This window comes from Passer domesticus, unplaced genomic scaffold (assembly GCF_036417665.1).
Source record: "Passer domesticus isolate bPasDom1 unplaced genomic scaffold, bPasDom1.hap1 HAP1_SCAFFOLD_37, whole genome shotgun sequence".
In the NCBI taxonomy this organism is placed as follows: Eukaryota; Metazoa; Chordata; class Aves; order Passeriformes; family Passeridae; genus Passer; species Passer domesticus.
Genome location: NW_026990149.1, coordinates 3,141,898 through 3,157,979, shown reverse-complemented (window position 1 = coordinate 3,157,979; position 16,082 = coordinate 3,141,898). Strand labels below are relative to the sequence as shown.

The 16,082-nt window shown below is 46.3% G+C and overlaps 2 long non-coding RNA genes and 1 pseudogene across 2 annotated transcripts; 2 read left to right on the top strand and 1 right to left on the bottom strand.

The window, feature by feature from the left end:
• LOC135292576 (zinc finger protein 850-like) overlaps window positions 1–16,082 on the top strand; it is a 159,458-nt pseudogene that overhangs the window by 45,605 nt on the left and 97,771 nt on the right.
• Window positions 631–6,637, top strand: LOC135292598 (uncharacterized). The gene is made up of 3 exons (XR_010354827.1): window positions 631–739; window positions 3,132–3,324; window positions 6,037–6,637. It is a non-coding gene; the product is annotated as an uncharacterized LOC135292598 (long non-coding RNA).
• On the bottom strand, window positions 7,012–8,015 carry LOC135292591 (uncharacterized). The gene is made up of 3 exons (XR_010354815.1): window positions 7,855–8,015; window positions 7,571–7,742; window positions 7,012–7,252 (listed from the first exon to the last, which is right to left on the bottom strand). It is a non-coding gene; the product is annotated as an uncharacterized LOC135292591 (long non-coding RNA).

The following is a 16,082-nucleotide window of genomic DNA, read 5'->3' as shown; positions in this document are numbered from 1 at the left end:
ATCAGTAGACGAACTATTGTTCATCCACTCAGCTGTGCATGCCACTGAACTGCTGCACCAGAAGACTGGCATTATCCCATCCTGTATTTCCCTTTGGCCTTCTCTCTCAGAGTGCACATGAGACAAAACCAAACAGTTCAACTTTAGTCAATCTTTACCTTCAAAGGAAATTCACGATCTTTTCCAGAGGCCAATGCTCTGCACGTTGAGGAATCCTCTGCAGAGACCAATGCTCCGCGAACTGAGGACTCCTAGCAGAGGCCAATGCTCTGCACGTTCAGGATGTTGTTTGCAGAGGCCAATGCTCTGCACGTTTCGGAATTCTCAGCGGGGCACAATGCTCCGCAAATTCAAAGGACTCACTCGCAGAGACCAATGCTCCGTGAACAATTCACTCGGCGAATCGCCCAGTGTAGCTGCCTGTACGAGCCCAGGCTGCGCACACCCAGCCAGGGCCGCGTTCTCGGGCAACTGAGGCCGCGCCGCTGTCACAGACGCTGCCGCCTGCTCGGTTACCAGGCAACCGCGGCGCCCGAACGTCGGGGCCGGGCCGGGTTCCGGCGGGGCAGGGTCGGGCCGGGTTCAGGCGGGGCCGGGCCGGGTTCAGGCGGGGCCGGGCCGGGTTCAGGCCGGGGCTGGGCCGGGTTCCGGCCCGGGGCCGGGCCAGGGCAGGGCCGCAGTGATTTTCAAAGGAGATTCTCAATTGAACTACTGCCATAACTTTCTGAAGAGTCTTTCTGTAAGTATTCGCGAAAGCCTAAAATGTGGTGATAGAGGCACCTCTGTCAGGTCTGTCCCTTGCTCTCTGTGTAGCACTGGTGTTCTGTCCCGGCTGGAACAGCCGGAGGGGCTGAGCGAGCTGGGAAAGGGGCTCAGCCTGGAGAGGAGGAGGCTCGGGGGGACCTTGTGGCTCTGCACAGCTCCCTGGCAGGAGGGCGCTGCGGGTTCAGGAAGCGCCGGAGCGGCGTGGTTCCCTCTCTCCTCTCCCGCTCAACCTCTTCCTCCCTCCCTCCTCCTCCTCCCCCATTTCCGAAACCCTCGCAGCCCGCGGGAGGAGCGGAGATGGAGCCGGGACAGGGCGGAATGCAGAGAGGGGATGCCAGGAGTAGGAGTGACTGGTCTGTACTGGGACCATACTGGGATCATGCTGGGAGGGAGTAGGAGCAGCGCGATGGCTGCAGCCAGGCCATGCAGGGCCTACTGCCAAGGGGAATGATTTCAGACAAGTGCTGACTGCGTGGGAGAAGGTGTTTTGTGTTGGAGGGCTGAGTTATCACTGAAGTTTTTCACTTCTGATACTTGATAATATCAGTGTCATTTTGTCCATAAGGAGCACACTCAGTGCCTGAGACATCTCCATCTCCACCTGCTTCACAACTCCACTTGAAGGCAGATGAAAATTATTTCCTTGTAAATGAGCTGTTTTCACCAAATTCTGCAAACTCTTACTGAGGCTCTTTGCCATGAAGTTGATTTTCTATTTATTTTTTTCCTTTTTTTTTTTTTTTTTTTTTAATAAGAATTGCTTTCTCCTTGCAAATGTTAAGTAAATTTTTCCCTGCCTGGGATGTCAGGAGGTGCACATCCTGTACAGAAACACTCCCCAAGTGCATCAATAACCTTTTTGTACTGCTCAATGAGTCCTAGAAAACTGCAGAGTAGTTTTGTGTCTCTGCAGGTTACTTGGCAATCAATTCTCCATCTCTGATAAATCCTAATTTACAAGGAGAATGTGACGAACTCCCTCCTCTGCAATCAGGAGTTGGCAGTGCCCATTCTTCTGCAAATTTATGGGTTCAGCAGAATAATATCATAGGAACAGAGATGTTCTGCAGCATTGCTGCTTGGTTTGCTCCTCATTTTGTGGGGCAGACAGCAGCCTTCTACAGCCCTAAAAAGGACAGGGAATTTTCTGGACTGGAAAGAAAAGCATCCGTGAGAGAGGCAGAATGTGATGCTGTTACCCACGGCTGGTGTTGCCACCTCTGTTGTCAAATTTCCCTCCCTTGCTGCCTTGGGGCATCTGAGTAATGGGTGGTTTGTAGTGATGTTCTCCTTATTGAAATCAGTCAAGAGTTTGTGGACTTATTTCCAGCATGAAAACAAACCCTGTTTTGCTGGTTGTATGAGGGAAAAATTTATTTGAGGCAGAGAGAGGACAGAAAGAGGTGAGAGACCACTGAATTTTTTCCATGTGGCTGCAGGGAGGGAGAACAGTTGTGGTGTGGAGATGCGTTGTTAATGTAAAAGCAACAAAAAGCAACCCAAATAGTGAGTGAGCATCACTTGAGCTGCACCTCTGCCAGTTAGGGATGGATCCCTCCTGCTCCTTCCCCTGCCTGAGGCACCTGTGTGGGGCTGGTTATTCCTGTCATTTACCTTTCAATTACACAACAAACAACAAGTTTCTTGGAAAACAGTTGGCTTTTCAGACTCTCCCGGGCATTCAAGTGAGTCCAGGAGATGTGCTGATAAGTGGCTTTGGATGGTCTTGGCTGTTGGGTGTTGCTATGTTTCCTGATGCTCCAAAGCAATCCCTGGCACGCTGCTTTTGTGAAAGGCAGAACAGCTCAAGAGAAAAATGTGCTTGAAATTACCTGTTCTGGGGAAATGCAATCACTGCGAATTTTCTGCTAGGAACTGCTTGTGAACAAAGATGGAGCCTGAATGAGGGATCTGCCCTTGTGGGGGTGCCTTACACTGACACAAAGCTCTCTGTGCCTCTCCAGAGGGTTGTCACCCTACAGAAACTTGTCACTTGAGGAATCTCCTGGCAGGGCAGGGAGGGGGATTTGACATCACAGCTGCATGCCTGGGAAAAACAACGAGGCAAATTCTTCTTTTCTGGCCAGGAAAGCCAGGGTGTGTGCCTGCTGTGTTCCACGAGGAGGAAATCAATTGCTGAGGGATTTCTGCTGGGAGATTTGTGCTTTATGAAATTCATGCCAGGGCAGAGGACTGGGGAGCTGCCAACAATAGCACTGTCTTCCTCCCCTCTGCTGCTTTAATTGTTTGTAATGATTTAATAAATAGCGCTGTTCTTCCCTGCAGCAAACATAGGCATGTGGCATTTTATTATCTTTATTAGGGCTCCTGTTTGGAATTTCTTTGCTGTATTTCCTTCTTTGCAGAATTGGTCCAAAACTTGGAGGAGTTGGTGTGAGAACTGGACTTTGTGCTGTCAACATTCTGAGTGTGGAGCCAGTGCTAAATCCGTGCAACTATATGGGAATGGAATAAATGACACTATTTAAACAAGGAAATGCTCCTGGCTTAGGCATTTTATCTGCACAAATGCACACTAGGAGAGGAAGAGCAAATCAGGTACAAGCTCCCACTACTTACAGAAGAATGAATGGAAGTAACTTCCTGTTTAGGCTGGAAATTAGGAGAACATTTGTACCCATCAGAAGGGTGTTGAACTGGAGCAGCTGCCTAGTGACAACAGACAAGTGGAGAAGTGAAACCCCAAATTAAAGGCTTTTAGTGTGGAGTTTTTTGGATGTTGGGGTCTTCAGAAGTAGATCTTGAGTCCCACGGGCAATGCAGGCAGCTTCCCAGGGGAGCATCTCTGTCCCGTGCCAGGGCCCTGCTGCCCTGGTCCCACAGAGTGATTTGGGGGTACCTGATGGCCCAGCAGAGTTTCGGGAAATGCCTCAATGTTTGTTGGATTTGAATGGCATTTGGGTCAAAGTGAGTTTCTCCTCTGAGGGATGGAGTCTTGAGCTCTCACAGGTTTTGCTTGGACATGTCTTTCATCTGTCCCCCAGCCCAAAAACCCCCAGCAGATCCCTGCTCCTCCCTCTCTGTGTCTCCCACAGCTGTGATGCTCAGAGTTTTTCCCTTACACAAAAAAACCTGGAAATTGGCTGGTATTTGTTGCCTCTTGGCAACAAAATTGTCTCCTATTGTGCAGCTCAGGGGGAAAGGAACCTCTTCCTCCCTTCAGTTTGCTGCAACAAAGTGTTTTGTTCCTCTTTGTGAAGAACTAGGAAGAAACACTTCTTTGAAAGCTGAGGGAGCCCAATTCAATTCCCTTATCATTTTGAGCAAAATAACCAAGTTATTTATGTTGAAAGTCACTCCAAAATTTTGAAGAGACCTTTTTAGAAAATATTTCTCTTGGTGACTGATTACAAGTGGGTATGGAAAGAAACTCTTTGCCTTGAACCACTCAAAGCAGTAATTTCTTCCCAAAGAGTAGATGTAATTTCATTTTCTGGGTGAAAAAAATTAAGTAGAAGTGGACCAAAGGAGCTTCAAGCTGATCTCCATTTGCTGTCAATGACTGAATTAAATGCACAGGCTTCCTATCAGCTGTGCCCGACAAAACATTGCTTTTGGGTTATTGGAGGTTTTGTCAGAAATCTTTGTAGCATGACTAGTTCATGGACTTATCTCTGCTGGCTTCAGTCATTCCTGCTGTCCATCATATCTTCCTATTATGAGGAAGCTCTTTTCATTATGTTGCCTTTTAATTCAGATATCTGAGCCTTTTTCTACTTCTGGTCCCAATTTTCAGGAGGACAAACATTTTCTTATCTGTGAGTGTATTCAGTGGTGGCCACACAAGTGAAGGCAAGGAGCTGGCAGGTGATAATTTATGGAACTCTATAATGGGAAAACCTCAGCATTCAATTTCCATCTCCTTAGAAATCTTTATTCCTTTTCTTGTCTCTTGTGCTCTTTGTGGCTGGTCTGAGTTTAGTGCTTGGAAATACAATTCTATGGACCCAATTGCTTTGAAAAAGAATAACCTTGTACACAAAGATAAATAAATTTAACTTTTCAATATCAGAGCAGTTTGACATCCAGTCTTGGGGACCTGGCAGTGGTTAGTGCCTGACCAGCCTCAGAACACAGAGTTTGTCTGATTTAGGTGAAATTTCATTCATTGGAGACAAAGTAAAATTGCCTCTTATTTGCTCAGCACTAAAAATCCATCTGAAGCTGATTGCCAAGAATTGCTGCTGAGTGATGGGATTAACCCCTGCAATGGCACCATGAAACGAGAGACTGGGAGAGGAATATTAAACAATGGCATTTCCAGCCATGTGCAGGCCCTGGTGTTCTGCTCTTGGCTTCGTGCTGTCAAAGGGGCTGTTTTGATGGTTCTAGAGGCACTAACCTGGGCAGTGAAATGCACCTCAGGCACCAATTGCATCTCAGGTGTCTGCAAGTGCCTTTATCTCCCTTCATGCTCCTCAGAACCGAAATCCTGCAAGGACCAAGTGAATCTGAGACTTTGGGAAGGCCCAATAGTGACAGATTTTGGTGAGATTTGAGTCAGGAGATGGAAGCAGCAGCAGAAGGTGCTGTAATCTTCATCCCTGCACTCTCCTGCATGCTGATACAGTGTGAAGGAGGCAGGGATTCCATAAAGCACCTTCTGTAGCTCCTGAGGGAAAACAAGTGGCAAGTTCTTTAATTTCTTAGAGTTTCAGTTCAGATGGACAGTTCCCATCATCTATCCCTGCTCCTAAAGCTGCTTTGAATTATCTTGGGAATCTGAGTGTGAGGGAAACTGGCAGGACTTTAGTGAGAGGAAAAGTAAGGCACAGAGGCCAAAATGTAAATGCAGAGTCTGGCTTACCAGAGTCTGCAGAGTTGTGGGGATCTGGGCCCTGCAAACTCATGTTGTTCTCTATGAATGGCTGATTCCTTCTGTATCTCCTCCTGAAATTCTGAGCACCAGGGCTGGTGCTGGAACTGCAGCCACACAAACTCCCCACAGAGCTGTGTGGGACCCAGTGGGAATCATTGATTTGCTGCTTTTGATGAAAAGTAGTGACATGAACCTCAGTGTCAGGGAGGTGACACATTAATGCTGCTGTCAGACAGTGCCCACACACCGTGTCTGGAGGTAGCTCTGGAGAAGATGAAGAAAAACCAGGATTAAATCCCACGTGCTACTGAGCTCTATCAGAAACTGCTTGGACTGAAGTCTGTGAAGTGACTGGGGAGAGCTGGATGAAAGGGACAGCTCTGAGAAGTGTGTGGTACATCATTGATGTCCTAATACTGATCTTTGCACAGAGATGAAAACGTATCAGTTTGCATGGCCTGAATGTCTGGCTCTGGAAATTCTGCATTGCACAAGATGTGCTGAGCTCAACTGGCTCTGAAATATCATCTCTGCACCTTAGCCAGGAACAGCATCAGAGTTTTGAACAGATTCATCAAAATCAGTCATAAGTCAGAAGCAAACCTTGGCAATACACATCTGTGGCAGGTGAGGAGAGCAAAAGCTCCCATTCTTGTTCTTGGAGAATGAATTCAGCAATAAAAATTCCTCTCTCTTGGCATTAAAATACTTTAGTGTCAGCTCTGCCCCAGACTATCAGTGTCAAGTATTTCTCTGGGTGCTTGGGGGTAGGTTCTCCCCCTGTAGCTCTCTGCAGGTTGGTGCTAATTCAAGATGTTACCTCAGCTTCAGATGTTTTGCTGCCTGAGCAGAGTGTGCAGAACAGGGATTACAAGCACTGACATTTGCTGTGCTAGAAAGTGCAAGGGACACATTTGTGCCAATGAACGTCACACCTTTAACTAGGAGGATCAATTCTTGTGCTCAGCAGAGTCTGTGGACAGAGGGGGTTTTCCAAAGGAAATCTTGGTCCATGTAGGGCTGAGGCTCCCTCCAGGCTGGCTCCAGCCCCTCAGGGTGCCCAGGAGCAGGGCTTGCCCACAGCCCAGTGCACCCTCCTTAGCCCTGGGGCTGCCCAGGGAAGAGCCATGGCTGAGGCTCTGCAGGAGCACACAGGCTCAGCCCTGCTCCAACATGGGATCCATGGGCCAGGGCACGCTGGGCTTTGCCCCTACAGCTCCCAAGTGTGTCCAGAGCAACTGCAAGGAGAGGCTCACCTCTGTCAGTGGGACCCCTCTGTGCACAGGGACCCCCACTCCTGGCGTGGCTGTGCCAGGGACCTCCAGCCCTGGGAACCTGGAGCAAGTGGAAACCACAATTTTGCAAAATGCTGCCTGTGCCTGAAGCAAATGCAAGGAGAACTGGGGTGTGAAAAATAAAATTTGTTTATTACAGAAAAACAGCAGCAAAAATACAGAACACATTTACATTGTAAGAATATTTGCAACAACAACAATCAATAGAACATATATACATAAGAACCTATCTAACAAAAATAGATGAAACATATTTACAGAAGACAAAAAGCCCTAAAACCTATAAGACAACAACAACATGTAAAAGGTATGTACAAAAGGGTGGCATCTCTGTCCATGATGTCCATCGGTCCTGGAAGAAAAGCAAATGCCACGGTCACTCCAGTCAGGCACAGAGGGGCTCTTCCATGTGCCCCCAGGCTGGCACATGCTGGCCCAGCAGCAGGACTCTGCTACCAGAACTGAGCCTGGCTGGGTCTGGCATGGAGCTTGTGTGGAGCAAAGCAGGCACAGGACAGGCTGTGGATGGCCACCAGAATCCAGTGCCCTGGCTACAATGTCCCTGAGCAGGGAGCACCCAGCCCCGCCCCAGCCTGGCAGCAGGAGACCCACTCTGCCTGTCCTGCTGCTGGCATTGCTCTTCATGCCAAGATCATGGCCTCTTCCTCACCTTTTTAATCAATATCCATGTCCTCAATGGACTCTTCCACATCCACATCCATCTCTTCTTCCTCATCCACATCCATCTCTTCCTCTCCAGAGTCTTCTCCGTCTATTTCCATGTCCTCCTCCATATCAATCTTCGTATCTACCTCCATGTCCTCCTCTCTGTCTGGGACAGCCTGCAGAGGCAGCAAAACCTCAGAGTGGGCTCCCTGTCCCACTCCATGCCCACAGAGCTCCAGCCCACCCGGGCAGCTGGGGGGTGTCCACCTCCATGGAATGGCACCAGACCTTCCTCAGAACAAATGGGAGCATCCTGCAGGGCTGGATGATGAAATCCAGGCACTCAGGAGCTGTCAGGAATGATCGGGGTATCGGGGGGATAAGAAGAGTGAAAGGCGAGGGCAGGAGCAAGGTGCAGAGCGTGTCAGCACAGCGGCCAAGGGTTGTGTTGTGCCCTTTGCTGGGCGCTGGACGTTCCAGCTGGAGCGTGGGCTGTGACATCACAGTTCCCAGGCTCCATCTGAAGTGGACAGTGGAGACCATGGAATGATGGAGTCCCTGAACGGTTGGGCTTGCAAGGGAGCCTGAAGAACAACATCTTGTTCCCAGCTGAGCAGTCTTCCCCCAGAGCGTGCTGCTCAGAGCCCTGTTGCCAAGGATGGGGCATGCACAGCCTCTGTGCACAGCCTGGGCCAGTGCCCCACCACCCCCAGTGGAAAAGAGCAGCTTCCTTAGATGCAGCTTCAATCAACCTGCTGCAGTTGAAAGCCATCCCCCCTTGTCCTGTCAGCACAGGCCCTGCTGAACACTCTGTCCCCTTCTTTCCTGCGGGACCCTTCCAGTCCTGCAGAGCCACAGTGAGGCCTCCCAGTGTCTCCTCTCTCCAGGCTGAGCATCCCCTGCCCCACTTGCCCAATAGTCAGTCACATCAGGGCCAGTCAAGGCTGCAGGGTAGCAAATAGCATCAGGAACTGAGAGATGCAAGCTTTAGACCCCGGTTTGCCTCTAAATGTACAAAATTAATAACAGTGGATGGGAAGATGGTGGGACACTGGTTCTGTTCTAACTAGTGATTATTATTTTTCTTCTTTTCTGTCATGCTGACCCATGTTTTTCTGTTTGAAAGGAAGCTTGGCACAATGTCCATTGTCTTCTCCATTTGTGAAACACTAAGTGGAGTGTGGGCAGGCTGATACGCAGAGCAAAATCTGAAAATATACTAGTGATCCTGAGCCTGGGGAATGCAGCTAAACCCAGCCAAAAGGAATTTCTGGAAAGCTGATCCTGGTTTACATTGTCTTGAGTTTGGCTTTGCCAACTTCACCAGTCATTTATGAAAAAGCAAACAAAAAACTCAAACCAAATCAGACAAAAACCCAAACAAATAAAGAAACAAACAAACCCATGGGGCGGCAGGTTCCCCCTGGAGCTCCGTTGAATCCCACTTGTCAATTGTTTTGGTGCAATATAAAACACATGCAGCGCACACGGGTCCCAGGGAAACTTTATTTGATGGTAAACTTCCCCTTTTCCTCTCCTGGGACCCCGATCAAGGGGCAAACAAAGACTTAAATGTGGGGGGAGGTCAGGGGTAGGCACAACTTTCAACAAATCAGGAGAGTTGGGAGTAAAAATCCTAGGCAGGGATAACAGCAGTGAACCAATAACATTCCAAAGGAGGAAAAGCGGTTTCAATAAGCGGCTAAAATTTGGAGAAATAGAAACTGGAAACTAGTTGACGAAATAACTGGGAAAAGGCAGAGACAAAAGGAAAACAGCACCAAGGAAAACCACCAAATCACAAATCAAACCATAAACCTACTAATAAACCAAAAAGCACAATACAACATCTGCCCGTTCTTAAATACAAAAAGGGCATTAAAGTTTATCTAAAAGAACAAAAGGTATTAGTGTAATAAATCATAAAATTTTACAAACGTAAAATAAAATGAATTATAATTTAAAAATTTTTCAAAAACTCAAATAATTTTGGATATGTCTAATTTAGCTTGTACTTGTCTTGTTTTTCACTGATTATGTACTTTAACTATAATTTTATTCATTTCTTCAATTCACTGCAAAATAATATCTTAATTTTTGAATAATTAGCTGGTAAAAATTGGGCTCAAAAGGTAATTAAAAAATTGTTTTAAATTGTCAAACAAAAACTCAAAAGTGGCAAACTTAAAAAGAATTTAACATTTCATAGAAAGCTTACCATTTCATAAAAGGATGTTCCATAGAAAGATGTTTCATAGTTTCCAGGAGTTAAATGTGTAAAACAAACAAATTTATTTCATGTTAAATAAATATAAATTTTCTTTTCATTTTGACTCAAAACTTATGATTTAAAACTTGAAGGTATGGTATTAAATTGATTAAAAACCAATTGGCTCCTGGTTACTATTTTTTTAACAATTTAACATTTCTTTTATTAATACAACTACAGTTTATTTCATAATACAAAGCAAAGCAATGAGATGTTCTTCACAGAAATTTGGCTGATCTTCTGTTTCAAAACTTCAGTTATCTTGTTCTTCTGTTGGGAAACTCAAGTTTGAAGGTTTTCTCTCTTCAAGGAAATTCAGTTCAGAAAATGGTCATGATCAAATGTAGCATAGTAGACTTCGGTGTAGTTATAACATTCTTTTTTCTATAACATGCAACTGAACAACTGGGTTAGTTTTCCAAAATGATTTCAAATATGACAAACAACTCATTTTTTTAGAAACCATACAAAAACATATGTTCAAAATAAAACCATTTAATTCTTCAAAACTGAAAACCTGTATAGTATTTGAACTTTTATAAATTTAATCAAATGAATAATCTTTTACTTCTGTAAAAAAAAAACTGCTTAAAAACCTTTAAAAAGGTATTTTGCATTTTCAAATCACATTAATAACTTTTCAAATTAACAAACTAATTATTATTAAAACTCAATTGTTATAAAACCTCTAATTAATTTAAAGCAAAAACTTTAAGTTCACCCTTTAATATCATCACTGTGAGTATGGCCTTTGCAGGGCCCTTTGCAAAAAGGCAATACCCAGGGTTTAAAGGATAATTCTATAATTGAATTTTTAAACTTGTCAATTTTGTCAAAATATAAACTGAATTAAAATTTGTGCTTTTGCCAATTTATAGTAATATAAAATTAAAAGGAACATTGGGTAAGGTTTGACTAGGAAACTGGACAGGGAAACTTGAGCAGCACTTCTTAGAGTTAAAAATTAAAATACTTTAATTATTAAAAATATATAAAGTTGCATAAAAATAACAAAACCTTCTAAATTGTTCTTTTGGTTCTCTGCTTACTTATTGTTTCTTGCAATCACTAAAATTCACAAGTCTATAATTTGAAAATTTCTTACAAGGGTTTTTTAAAATCCTAAATTATTTAAAAGGTCTTTTATAAAAATTAAATGCTAATTCAATCTGAATTTCACAGAAGATGTTGTAAAACAATTGCTGGCTGCTCAAGTGATTAGGGTTATGTGAGGGGATGGATCCGGCCCGCTGCCCTGTGGGGGAAAGCAAGACTGCGATTACCAGATCGGGTTTCCAATTCTCCCTCTTCCCCGCAGGGCTCCCCTCCCGAGGGGAGGGGGCTCTCAAGGAGAGCGGTTTCTGGGGAGGGGCCGGGTTGGGGTCCTCGTCCCCAGAGGCGGAACTGGGAGAAGGAGTAGACATTGCTTCAGACCCACGCCTCCCCCTCAGCAGGAACGGGCTGACACCTTCCCCGTGGAATGTGGCCCCCTCAGGGGAGGATGGGCTGGCGGAGAGATTCAGGACCGGAAAAGAAGGCAGCGGGGAAAGCGTGTCTAAGGTGGAGTGGCCATCCTCCATCTCAGACAAAGAGCAGGGTGGGGGGCCTGACTCGCTGCAGTTCCCCAGTGAGGCCTGGACAGCGAGCGGCCGGGCGCTCGGAGCAGTGCGGCCAGCCAGCTCCCAGGGAGGTGGGGAGGGGAAGGGGTTTTTTTGGAAAGTCTGAGGGACAAGGGAACAGGGGAATTCCAGTGTGCTGCTGACCTGTGAAAATCTTCTTGCTCCTGTCCTTCTTAGAAGGACAAGAGGAGGACCTTCTGATGAGGTGGGAGAGGGAAACGTGCCAGAGATAAAGATCCTCACGGGCCTGGCCACGGGCCCTTGAAAAAATTCCACCCGCCAGGGATAGAAAAAAGAAAAAAGATAAAAACCCCCGCTGTGGCACAGCTCACCCACTGGCGCCGGGCCTCTGGCCGATTTTTCCTGGGAGACGAGATATCCGTCCAGCCAGCCCTCTTCTGACAGATGAGTGATGCTGGTTGACCACCACAGCAGTTCCACTTCTCATCAGGGTGCGCTGAAACTGATGTTCTGATCGCTGACAGACTGGGGACTTTCTCGGCTTGCTGCCTCCAGGGACTTGGGTGTTCCCGGTGCTCCAAAGCCTGTTCCCAAGACTGAGGGCGCGGCCACTGTGGGTCCCTGGTGTGCTTGTCCCAGTGCACACACCTTGCCTTGCTGCAGGAGCCCAGCAGCTTTTTCTCTGATGTCTGCGCTAAGCCCTGACTCAGTCAAGTCTTCCACAAGCTTTCTTTCTCTACTTCTGAGTGAGAAGGAAGGGCAGAGAAAGTCTATAGAACCATAAAATTCACCGATGGGCTCCTCTTAGAGTCATAAAAGGAGCTCGTAAATGATCTTATCTTGCCCCACATTGGAAGCACCAAAGTGCCGCTTCCCGGCTAGCTGATGACAAGAGAGGGGTGGCAGCAGGCTCCCCCTGGAGCTCTGTTGAATCCCAGTTGTCAATTGTTTCGGCGCAATATAAAACACAGGCAGCGCTCACGGGTCCCAGGGAAACTTTATTTGATGGTAAACTTCCCCTTTTCCTCTCCTGGGACCCCGATCAAGGGGCGAACAAAGACTTTTAAGTGTGGGCAGGTCTCAGGGGAAGGTGCAACTTTCAACAAATCAGGAGAGTTGGGAGTAAAAATGCTAGGCGGAGATAACAGCAGTGAACCAATAACATCCCAAAGGAGGAAAAGCGGTTTCAATAAGTGGCTAAAATTTGGAGAAATAGAAACTGGAAACTAGTTGACGAAATAACTGGGAAAAGGCAGAAACAAAAGGAAAACAGCACCAAAGAAAGCCACCAAATCACAAATCAAACCATAAATCTACTAATAAACAAAAAGCACAAAACAACATTCTGGGAACTCAGTGACTTCATTCTCTGATCAACCTCATTTCTTTCCTCTTGTCACCTATTTCTGCCCTCCTGCAGCCTATTAGTTCTCAGAATCAGAGAACTGTAGAATATGGCCAGTTGGAAGGGGCCCTTCAGGATCATCAGGATCATTGCACAGAGCAGCCCAATGCTAACTTTGTGTTTATCTGAGGACAGAACTTCCTGCAGGTGTCGGCAGCTGCAGGGAGAAGCCAGGCCCCCTTCCCCCAGCAAGGACAGGGAGCAGGCTCTGGCCAAGGCCTGTGCTGCTGCTGCTCCTTCTCCCCGTGCCCCAGGGTTTGCTCTCTCCTTCCCAGGAGCCGCTACGCCCAGGTGCGGAAGTGTGCGGCCCAACTCCTCCTGTCCCTGATGCAGAAAATGGGAGTCACGAAACTGGCAGGCACAGCCAGGGCTGAGAGGCTGGCACAGGTGGCAGGGACGCTTGCTCAGGACTGTCACCAGGACACAAGGTAATGATCTTCATTTCACTTCCTGAAACAGGAAAATCGTTTTGTGTTTGGCTTTAAAGGTAAAAGCAGAAAAGAGTGGAAACTCAAGGAAGTAATAAGTGACCTCACTGTGTGGATAAGGGTCATAGAATCACAGAATATGCCCAGATAGATGGGACCTATCAGAGTCATCCAGTCCAGCTCCTGGTCATGTGCAGGGCACCCCAAGAGTCACTCCATGTGCCTGAGAGCATTGTCCAAATGCTTCTCGAGTTCAGTCAGACTTGGTGCTGTGACCACTGCTCTGGAATGCCTGGGGAAATGACTGTACTGGGTAACCTGAGGCTGGCCAGCAAGAAGGAGCATTGCCAACTTCCTGTGACTTGAAGGATTCTTTACTGAGATCAAAAGCGCTCAAATTAGCCAGTCCAACAGTTCTGATTGGCCTTAGGTGCAAAACACAAAGCCGAAGTGTTGGCTAATATTCATCACTGAAGGATCCCAAACATCTGCTTCTCATTAACTTAAGACATTCCTAGAAATATTTCAGGGGTCTTTAGACAATGTATTCACTCTTTCTAAAATCCCTTCTGCAGATTTCTAGAATGCTGTTATCTGTGGCTCAATGACCTCCAAATTTCTTCTTGAAGAAAACTGTGGTTTCCTAGTGGCAAAATCAACCCAAACCACCAAAATCCCCTTACTTTGATGATGAAATTCCCATTAACAGCTTCCAAGAACACCAGAGAAACTAGCTACCCCTGTGCGTACATATAGTATAGAATAAGCAATAGGATGCAGGAGGTGTTTTGTCCTGGCTTCCCTGCCAGTTAAAGAAAGGCAAATTTTTGTGCAATAGCAGCAAGACACTGCTAATAGGCTCTGACAACACAGCAGATGTGTTTTGCTTATTCCCTGGGAACAGCCACAGTGTCAGAGTGAAATGGTATTTTTCTGTGGCCCCACATTCTCCTCTTGCCTCTTGTGTTCAGCTGACAGCACCGTGCAGTGTCCAGTGGAGGTAAATCTCCCTCTTTGCTGAGTAGGTAATGCCTTCTCATGCAGGGGTTGCACCTGATGAGTTTAAGGTGTCAGCCTCTTCTGTTAACACTCTTCCTTTCTTCACTTTTCTTTCCTTCCTGCCTGCCTTCCTTTCTGCCTCCCTCCCTCCCTTCCTGTCTTCCTTTCTCCTGCCCTTCCTTCTATCCTTCCTCAGGCATTATGGACAGGAGATGGTGAAGATGTTGCTGAGCCATCAAAAATTTAAAATGCTTCTGGAACAATCTCTTTCCACGCGTGACCTGGAAGATATTCTGACAAGAATTAAGAAGAAAGTAAGTGCTTGACACGAGAAATGTCTCCTTTGTGCAAGTATTGCCACTGCTTACATGAGATCAAGCATACCCAATGTGTCTTTATCTCATTCCTCTTCTGCTGAATCATTTTACTCCTGGGAATGAGCTGTTAATCCTCAGCGTGATCATCTGCAGGCCACAAAGGAACTGCTATTATTAGGGAAGAAGTGGGGTTTTGAATACTTTGAATATGGGTCACAAAGAGGAAAGGGAAAGAGGAGAAAATGGGTTTACATTTAAGATAAGCCCCCACCATGGTCTCCCTGCTCTACCCCCAGTAAAGCAATTAAGTGAGAATTGAACATAACAGAATCTGAAGATAACAGAGTTTTGCAAAAGACACGGAAGCAGTAGTACCAAGAAAACTTCCAAATATACAAAAGATGTCCAAGTCAATCCTAGTTACTACAATTACTGTCTGTCCTTTGGGAATACTGCCCTGCTGTCAAGCCCTGTGGAGCTGGAAGAAGCTTGGTGAATTCAGCAGCATCCAGTGAAAAATCCTTTGTTTGTTAGGAGGGGGATTTTATTTTTCTTATCAACATTATAGAAGGGAGTGGTCCTTTGTGCAGGCACAGGGAGAGTGAGTGTTGAACCAAATCAACTTCCAACACAATGGGCCAACCCCCAAAGAGCCCAACTTTTTCTGCTGCTTCCTTTAAGACCACTCATTGCCTACTAGTTTGCATTATTCCCATTTGTGCTCAAGACTAATGAATTTGGGATTTTAGACTGCTGCTCAGTGTGGTAGCACCCATAACCTGCGTTGGGCTATTGAAAACAAAGAGTTGGCATCACTGAATCTCTGGTCTGTTTATTTCTCTAAGTTAGGAAATGTTTCCCTAGGCCTTGGTCGCAGTGATTCTGGTTCTAACTTGTGTTTTATATCCTAAAGATTGATGGGATTTCTTTATGTCTCTCTAGGGGATGGAAAACCAGAAGGGTGAACGCCCATCTGTCAAGGAGCCGGTGGAGAAGAGGAACGATGGCGCCAAGAAGCCCCAGGCCACATTGCCTTCTAGCAAACGGTACTGAGCACTTTTGTCAGATGTGACAAAGCCCATGACAAGCTTCACATGCCTCCTCCTCAGGCAAATCTTTCTGGCAGAGATGACCAGTGCCAGAGATTGTTTCCTTTCCCTACAAATGCTCTAGGATAAAAAATGTCTACTTCTGCATTATGCTGAACACAACTTCTCTGGAGGGCTTTCCACAAAAAATGGAGAGACAAAAAGACATCCATTGGTTGCAGCTCAGATGATCCAGTGCAGTGGCAAGGGCAGGGTTGTGGAGGCTAGGAGAGGTCCACTTTTCTGCTGCCTGACTTGGGACAAGTAAATTGAACTAGAGTGGTTTTTTATTTAATCTGAGTGGAGTCTTTTTCAGATGGGTGTTTTGATGAGGAGTCCCAGACTAGAAGCAAGGTGCCATTCCTCAAAGATGCAGGTCTCATCCATGTGATTTGGCCTGGCTGAATGATGGCTTTCTTACCCTCAGACA